Raw genomic sequence first — 9657 nt, 5'->3', positions numbered from 1 at the left:
CAGCTGTGGAGCATGAAGAAGAGACAGGCATAGGATCTTGGTTTTCAATACTCAGGCCATGAAATACACGAACTCAGCCTGTGGCTGGGAGTCGGAGAGCAGGGTTTGGCCCCTCTGTGGGAGAGTGCTGACCAGGGCAGACGGATTTGTAAACACAACCAGAACCCAAGCCAAGAGGACTTGGGTTCAGGACAACACTCAGTTTTCAGGGGGCAATGGAAAGACAGGGGGACTGAGGTGGAAAGTCAGGTATACAGATTGATAGTGAGTATACCTAAGCTCACTTGTTGACATAGGTTGAGACTAGGAGACCATGGGGTATGTAAGCTATTTCTAGCTTACCAGTTTTTTGTTTGTTTTGTTTTTGATAAAAATAACGAGATTATTTCTGGGCAACTATACCAGCTGGTGCATTGAAATTGCTTAGGTCTTCCCTTTTCTATTCAAGTCTGCCCTAGAATAGGGCTAAGCCTGCTTATGGAGGAAGGTGGATTGCTGTCACCGGATATATTGAATCCAAATATTGTAGGGTTGTTTGAATAGTCTCAGGTATGTCAGGAGGGGTCAAATAAGGACAGCCCATAGCACTCTTAATGCTCACAGTGAATCTAGGCCATTGCACACCCTTTGTATCAGTGTGTTGGATCAGTCCTTGAGCAAAACACCACATACACTTGTGGGGTTCACTCTAATGTGTGGAAGAGAAATCACACTGTCTGACACATGGTAGGCTATCAACATGTTGTTAAATGAATGAAAAATGAAAGTTGAGTAAAATGAATAGGAACGACTGATGGCTGGGAGAAAGGATAGAATAACAGTGATCCTGGGAAATAGTCCTATTTCCCTCATGTGATCCTTACTATCAACAACTGAGTTTTAACCTTTCCCCTATAATAAGAAAAATAATTCTCAAAACACATTTTCGGATTATAGATTGCCAGACCCAGGGAGATGTTCCTACCCTTGACCCAGTAATCCTACTCTTGGGATTCCGTCATAAGGAAATTATTCAACAAAAACAAAAATCTAAGTGCACAAAGGTATTTATGACGACATTATTTGAGACAGCAGAAAAATGGAAACAGCTCACGTGACCAACAGTAAGGGACAGGCTGAGTAAATTTTGGTACTTATACTCAGTGGAATATTCTGAAACCATTAAAAAAATTACTGTAAAGATTATATACCAAACACATAATAAACAACATTATCAAAAAGAAGCATACAGGGGCACCTGAGTGGCTCAGTGGTTGAGCGTCTGCCTTTGGCTCGGGATGTGATCCCTGAGTTCCTGGATCGAGTCCTGCGTCTGGCTCCTGCATGGAGCCTGCCTCTCCTCCCTCTGCCTATGTCTGCCTCTGTGTCTCTCATGAATAAATAAAATCTTAAAAAAAAAAAAAAAAAGATACATGTTAGAATTCTGGGAAGATGGCTAGAGTGGGGCAAATAAATTTGAGACTTCTTGAATCCTCATATGAAAACAGAGCAACTGGTTTACCAAGTTAAGGACCTAGCGATGACATTTACAACAAAACTAGGTGACAAAATACAAGCACCAATAACCATGATATGTTATGGGAATCTGTGCAAGAGAGAACAGGGAAGCCACAGGGCATCTGATGGACCTGAACAATTATGAGAGAGTGTCAGACATGATGCAAGGTACATCAGGTCAATTTGAGAGCAGCTACTAAGACTGGGAGAACTTTGCCCACTCCAATCAAGTATGAGAACAAAGGGCTTTAGGGTAAGGCCTAAAGGTACAGGGCACTCTAGCCTCTTGAAACATGAACTCCTGAAATTGAGTAGCCTGTGTGCTACTTAAAGACAAGTCCCCACACTTTGGAAATTTATCAGAAGAATAAAAATTGATAAGCTAGAGTTAAAAAAAATGCACTAGACTAAAAAGAACATTCAGCTAAAAGTGGAAAGGACAAAAAGAATTAGATAATCTAAGAAAGAAAACTACTTTTTACAAACTAAAGTATTTTTTTAAAAGATTTTATTTATTTACTCATGAGACACACACACACACACACAGAGGCAGAGACACAGGTGGAGGGAGAAGCAGGCTCCATGCAGGGAGCCTGACGTGGGACTTGATCCCTCGTCTCCAGGATCAGGCCCTGGGCTGAAGGAGGTGCTAAACCGCTGACCCACGGGGGCTGCCCAAAACATGAACTATTTTTGAATGCAAACTGCCACTTAAAAAAAATTTTTTTTTAAAGATTTTATTTATTTATTGATGAAAGACACACACAGAGGGAGAGACAGAGGCAGAGGGAGAAGCAGGCTCCCAGTGGAGATCCTGACGATCATGCCCTGAGCCGAAGGTAGATGCTCAACTGCTGAGCCATCCAGGCGTCCCTAAAAAAAAAAAAAAAGTTTTTATTTTTTAAAGATTTTATTTATTCACTCATGAGAGAGAGAGACAGCGACACAGGCAGAGGGAGAAGCCGACTCCGTGCAGGGAACCCGATGTGGGACTCGATCCGGGGTCTCCAGGATCACACCCTGGGCCGAAGGTGGCACTAAACCACTGGGCCACTGGGGCTGCCCAAAAGTAAACTATTTTTTTTTTTTAAGATTTATGTATTTATTCATTCAGAGAGAGCAAAGAGAGAGGCAGAGACACAGGCAGCGGGAGAAGCAGGCTCCATGCAGGAAGCCTGATGTGGGACTCGATCCAGGGTCTCCAGGATTACACCCCAGGCTGCAGGTGGTCCTAAACCGCTGCGCCACTGGGGCTGCCCAGTAAACTATTTTTGAATGCAAACTGCCACTTAAAAAGAATCTTTTGAAAAGAGATTTATTTATTTATTGATGAAAGACACACACAGAAGCAGAGACACAGGCAGAGGGAGAAGCAGACTCCATGCAGGGAGCAGGACCTGGGACTAGATTCCCGGTCCCCAGGATCACACCCTGGGCTGAAGGCGGCGCTAAACCGCTGAGCCATCCTGGGCTGCCCAAAGGTTTTTAATTTTAAGTAATCTACACCCAACATGGGGCTTGAACTCACAACCCTGAGATCAAGGGTCACATGTACCATTGACTAAGTCAACCAGATATCCTGCCACTTTTTGACACTATATGAAAACAACAGAAGAGGGAGCTCTGTGAAGTTAGAAAAAGTATTTGAACAAAATTCAGGAAAACTAAACACACCAACATAATTAACAGAAAAGTATCAGGTTCAAAAATTCTATGAGGAAGGGAAGGGCAGCCCCGGTGGCGCAGTGGTTTAGCGCCGCCTGCAGCCTGGGGTTTGATCCTGGGGACCCCGGATCGAGTCCCACGTCAGGCTCCCTGCATGGAGCCTGCTTCTCTCTCTGCCTGTGCCTCTGCCCCCTCTGCCCCCCTCTCTCTGTGTGTGTCTCTATGAATAAATAAATAAAATCTTAAAAAAATTCTATGAGGAAAGGAGTAAGCAGCATTATAATATACCCACAATGAGAGCATGCCAGAGAGACATGTTAAAAGAGATAAAAAAAATACCATTCAGTTTCCAAATAAGACATTAAAGAATAACAAATTGGAATTAGAAAGCTTAAAAATGAGACGATAAGACTAAAGAAAGAAATAACAGAAAGAAATCATTTTAGAAATGAAGACTGAATTAGGAGAAAACTCAAAGGGAAACACAACAAATAATGCCTTAAGATAAATAGCAGAAAAGGAGGAATTTAAAAAGCACCTTTTTATTTGGAAATGATTTCAGATTTATAGAAAAGTTGCAAAGATAGTACTGAGAATTTCTGTATACTCATCATCCAGCTTACTGAATGTTATCATGACCATGATGCATTGTTAAAGCTAGGAAGTTAACACTGATACTATGTTAGAAATAAAGCTACAGGGATCCTTGGGTGGCTCAGCGGTTTAGCACCTGCCTTTGGCCCAGGGCGCGATCCTGGAGACCCGGGATCGAATCCCACGTCAGGCTCCCGGTGCATGGAGCCTGCTTCTCCCTCTGCCTATGTCTCTGCCTCTCTCTCTCTCTCTCTCTCTCTCTCTGACTATCATAAATAAATAAAAATTGAAAAAAAATAAAGCTACAGATTTTATTTGGATGTTACCAGTGTTTTCACTGTTGTGTTTTCTTTGATTTCAGGGTCCAAAGTTACTTACTTTGGAAGATAATGATATACAGACACTTAATAACATAATGTTTACAATGCCCAGCATCCAGAAAATTCCAAGTTATGAGAAGCAAGAAAGTATGACCCATAAATAAAAAAAGAACCAGTCAAAAAAAAAAAAGAACCAGTCAATAGAAATAGACGAGGATATTAAAGAAATAATGGAATTTGCGGAAAAGAACTTTAAAAGTTATTATAAGTAAGTTCAAGTATTTAAAGAATAACATGAATAAGAAAGGAGATGATAGATATAAATAAATACTAGATGGAAATTCCAGAGCTGGTAAATATAAAATGAAAAGTTTACAGTATAGGCTTAACATATTGGACATTTTTAAAAAAGATTTATTTATTTATTTTAGAGAGAGAGTCTTAAGCGGCTCTATACTGAGCATGGAGTCTGACACAAGGCTCCATCTCATGATCCTGAAATCATGACCTGAGCTGAAACCTAGAGTTGGATGCTTAACCTACTGCACCACCCAGCACCCCAAAAGATTGTACATTATAGAAAAGATCAGTGAACTTGAAGATAGAGCAATGGAAACTATCTAAACTTTCCTATAGAGGAGACAAAAAAAGACTGAAAGAATGATTAGGACTTCTCTAACCTAGGCGTAGTCCCAAAGTTGGTGGTAAGGACAAAGGAATAATGGCAGAAAGTTTCCATATATTTTTAAAAAGATTTTATTTAGGGATCCCTGGGTGGCGCAGTGGTTTAGCGCCTGCCTTTGGCCCAGGGCACAATCCTGGAGACCCAGGATCGAATCCCATGTTGGGCTCCCGGTGCATGGAGCCTGCTTCTCCTTTTGCCTATGTCTCTGCCTCTCTCTCTCTCTCTCTCTCTCTCTCTCTGTGTGATTATCATAAATAAATTAAAAAAAAAAGATTTTATTTATTTATTCGTGAGAGACACAGAGAGGCAGAGACATAGGTAGAGGGACAAGCAGGCTCCCTGTGAGGAGCCCAATGTGGGAATTAGTCCCAGTACCCTGGGACTACAACCCAAGTCAAAGGCAGACGCTCAACCACTGAGCCACCCAGGCACCCCTGAGAAACTTTCCACATTTATTTATTTATTTATTTATTTATTTATTTATTTATTTATTTTAAGAGATTTTCTTTATTTATTCATGAGAGACACAGAGAGAGAGGCAGAGACACAGGCAGAGGGAGAAGTAGGCTCCCTGCTGGGAGCCTACTGTGGGACTAGATCCCAGGACCCTGGGATCATGCCCTGAGCCGAAGGCAGATGCTCAACCACTGAGCCACCCAGGCATCCCACCTTTCCATATTTAATAAAACTATAGCTCCATGGACCTAAGAAATTCAACACACTTCACGAAGAAAAAAATATAAAGTAAACCACACCATGGAACAATATAATCAAAGTATTAAAAGCCAATGACAAAAAAAAAAAAAAAAAAAAAAAAAGTTAAATTCAGCCAAAGAAACTGTGAAAGAGATACATTACATATAGGGAACAAAGATGAGAATGACTGCAAAAACAAGCCGTTATTTTTAACAACATCTTTACTAAAAAGAAAATTTGTCCATCTAAAATTCTCTATTCATGAAAGGTGTCCTTCAAAAATGAAAGTAAAGGTTTTTTCAGACAAATAAAAGCTGAGAGAATCTGTAGCTATTATCTTTACTACAAAAAGTTAAATGAATGTTTTTAAGTATATTATAATTATATATTAAAATATATTATAATTATAAATTAAAGAAATACACCATATGGAAACTTGGAGCTACACAAAGCACAGTGGAGAAAATGGTAAATATATGAATATTTAGATCATAATTTTCCTTCATTTTAACATTTTTAAAAATATAATTAACTGTTTAAAAGTAATAACAACGTATCAGGGTGCTTATAGCATATATAGAAATAAAATATCTGACCACAATAACAGAAGGGATGGGATGGAGAAATAGAAGCATACTATTGTAAGATCGATGTTATACTTCATGTATACAACATGAAGTTGTATATTATTTAAAGCTCTAGACTGATAGGATAAATATGTATATGTAAAATGTCAAGCAGGGCAGCCCCGGTGGCGGTGGCACAGCGGTTTAGCGCCGCCTGCAGCCCAGGGCATGGTCCTGGAGACCTGGGATCAAGTCCCACGTCAGGCTTCCTGCGTGGAGCCTGCTTCTCCCTCTGTCTGTGTCTCTGCCCCTCTCCCTCTGAAAAAATAAATAAATCTAAAAAAAAAAAAAAAGTAAAATGTCAAGCAACCTCTTAAAACCAGACAAATAAAAAGGCAAAAAACAAAAATAAAAGAAAAGGCAAAACCAAACAAATCTCCAAATAAGAATAGCTTAAAAACTCCAAGTAAGTGGAGATAAAATGGAATGCTGAAAAAGCTATCTATCAGGTAATGGAAAAGATGTCAGGAAAAGAAACAAAAAAAGGGACAACAAAGAAGAAATGGGACAAGTAGATTTTAGTATACGTGCTGCTGAAGTGAGCACAGAATTAGGACAAGTAGAAAACATAACAAGATGGATAAACTTAAGCCCATCCGTATAGAATTACTCATAAATGGTTCAGACACTCCAGTCAAAAATAGAAAAAGATATACCTTGCAAACACTTAACTATAAGAAAGCTGGATGGGCAGCCCCAGTGGCTGAGCGGTTTAGCACCACCTTCGGCCCAGGACATGATCCTGGAGACCTGGGATTGAGTCCCACATCAGGCTCCCTGCATGGAGCCTGCTTCTCCCTCTGCCTATGTCTCCTCGGTCTCTGCCTCTCTGTGTGTCTCTCATGAATAAATAAACAAAAAAATCTTAAAAAAAAAAGTTGGAGTAGCTATATTAATATCAAAGAAGGTAGACTTCAAGGCAGCCCTCATAGCTTAGCGGTTTAGTGCCGCCTTCAGCCCAGGGCGTGATCCTGGGGACCGTGGATGGAGTCCCAAGATGGGCTTCCTGCATGGAGCCTGCTTCTCCCTCTGCCTGTGTCTCTGCCTCTCTCTCTCTCTCTCTCTTTGTCTACATAAATAAATAAGATCTTTTTTTTTTTAAAGGTAGACTTTACAACAAGAACTATTACTATGGATAATGAGAGATGTTTTCTTTCTTTCTTCTTTTCTTTGTTTCTTTTTTCTTTCTTTCTTTCTTTCTTTCTTTCTTTCTTTCTTTCTTTCTTTCTTTCTTTCTTTCTTTCTTTCTTTCTTTTTTTAATTTTATTTATTTGACAGAGAGAGAGCACAAACAGGGAGTGTCAGGCAGAGGCAGAGGGAGAGGGAGAGGGAGAAGCAAACTCGAGCCTCCCTCCCAGGACCCCAGGATCATGACCTGAGCTGAAGGCAGATGCTTACCTGACTGAGCTACCCAGGCACCCCAATAAGAGACATTTCCTAATGACAAGATGGTCAGTTCATCATGAAGACATAATTGTAAATATGTATAAACCCAATAAGAGAGCTTCAAAATATATGAAATAGAAACTGACAAAAATGAAAGGAGAAACACTCCAGTCTTAGTAGTTCATGTGACAGATAACTAGTAAGAATTAAGAAAACTTGGGACACCTGGGTGACTCAGTGGTTGAGTGCCTGCCTTCAGTCCCTGGCATGATCCTGGAGTCCCGAGATCGGGTCTCACATCGGGCGGGCTCCCTGCATGAGCCTGCTTCTCCCTCTGCCTGTGTCTCTGCTTCTCTCTTTCTTTCTTTCTTTTTTTTTTTTTTTAAGATTTTATTTATTTATTCATGAGAGACACAGAGAGAGAGGCAGAGACACAGGCAGAGGGAGAAGCAGGCTCCATGCAGGGAGCTCAACAAGGGACTCGATCCCGGGTCTCCAGGATCACACCTCAGGCTGCAGGCGGCACTAAGTCGCTGCGCCACCGGGGCCGCCCTGCTTCTCTCTTTCATGAATAAATAAATAAAATATTTAAAAATTAAAAATAAATGAATAAATAAAGTCTTTTTTTTAAAAAAGATTTTATTTATTTATTCATGACAGACAGAGACAGAGGCAGAGGGAGGAAGATACGGTGTCCCCATACTACCAATTTTGATTTGTTGTGCTTTCATTATCATTCAATTTGAACTGTCTTATAATTTTCTTTCTTTGATCTGTGGCTTATTTAGAAGAGTGTCATTTAATTTCCAAATATTTGTGGATTTTCGAGTTATCTTTTTGTTACTGACTTCTCATTTAATTCATTTTTAGAGAATGTATTCTCTGTGATTTCAGTTCTAAATTTATTGAGACTTGTTTTATGACCCATAATGTGTTCTGTCTTGGTGATTTTCCCATGTGCACTTGCAAAGAACGTGTGTCTGTTTTTGTGGCGTGTTAATGTCAGATAAGTCCAACAGGTGGATGGTATTCAAGTTTCCTTAATTCTTTTTTTTTTTTAGTGATTTTATTTATTTATTCATGAGAGACACAGAGAGAGAGAGAGAGAGGCAGAGACATAGGTGCTCAACAGCTGAGGCACCCAGGCGTTCCATAAATAAAATCTTAAAATTGACAGTATGTAGCTAAAGTAGTGCCTTCAAATACATTTTAGCTTTAAATGTTGCTATTAGAGAATAAAGGTCTAGGAATCAATGATCTAAGCTATCATAAAAAACTGCTAGAGGGCAGCCCTGTGGCTCAGTGGTTGGGTGCCGCCTACGGCCCAGGACATGATCCTGGAGACCTGGGATTGAGTCCCACGTCCGGCTCCCTACATGGAGCCTGCTTCTCCCTCTGCCTGTGTCTCTGCCTCTCTCTCTCCTCTCTGTGTATTCTCATGAATAAACAAATAAAATCTTAAAAAAAAAAAAACTGCTAGAAAATGAAGAGCAAATTGATCACAAAATAAGAAGGAAATAATTGAGATAATTGGTAGAAACCAATGAAATAGAACATAGAAAAATAATAGAGAGTAAATAAAATTAAAAGCTTGTCTTTTGAAAAGATCATTAAAATGGATAAACCTGTAACAAGACTAATGAGAAACAAATTGCCAGCATTTGGAAAGAGAGATGTCATTATAGATCCTACAGATTTATTTATTTTTAAAACATTTTATTTACAAAAAAATAAAATTTTATTTACTTATTCTTTAATAAGTGAAAAAGGTATTTTATCTTACTTTGTTTTTGTTTTTTAAAGTAGTCTCCATGCGCAGCGTAAGCCGTGTGGGGCTTGAAGTCACAATCCCAAGATCAAGATCTGAGGTGAGATCAAGTGTCAAACACTCAATCGACTGAGCCATCCTGGTGCCCTAGACGCTATAGATTAAAAAAAAATAATAATAAGATAATTTTATAGACAACTTTATGCTTAGTGAGTGAATTCTATCAGATATTTAGAATGAAGTAATACTAATTGTATATAAGCTCATTTTAAAAACGGAAGAGCAAAAATCCCCAACTCATTTTAGGAAGTCAGTGTTATCTTGATACCAAAACCAGACAGAGATACTACAAAAAAGCTTAAGAGCAGTGTCTTTCTTGAACAGAGATAAAAAATATTCTTAGTGTCCCAGCAAACTGAA

This window comes from Vulpes lagopus, chromosome 15, assembly GCF_018345385.1.
Source record: "Vulpes lagopus strain Blue_001 chromosome 15, ASM1834538v1, whole genome shotgun sequence".
Classification (NCBI taxonomy): Eukaryota; Metazoa; Chordata; class Mammalia; order Carnivora; family Canidae; genus Vulpes; species Vulpes lagopus.
The sequence above is the reverse complement of the archived record's forward strand: the minus strand, read 5'-3'. Positions refer to the sequence as shown.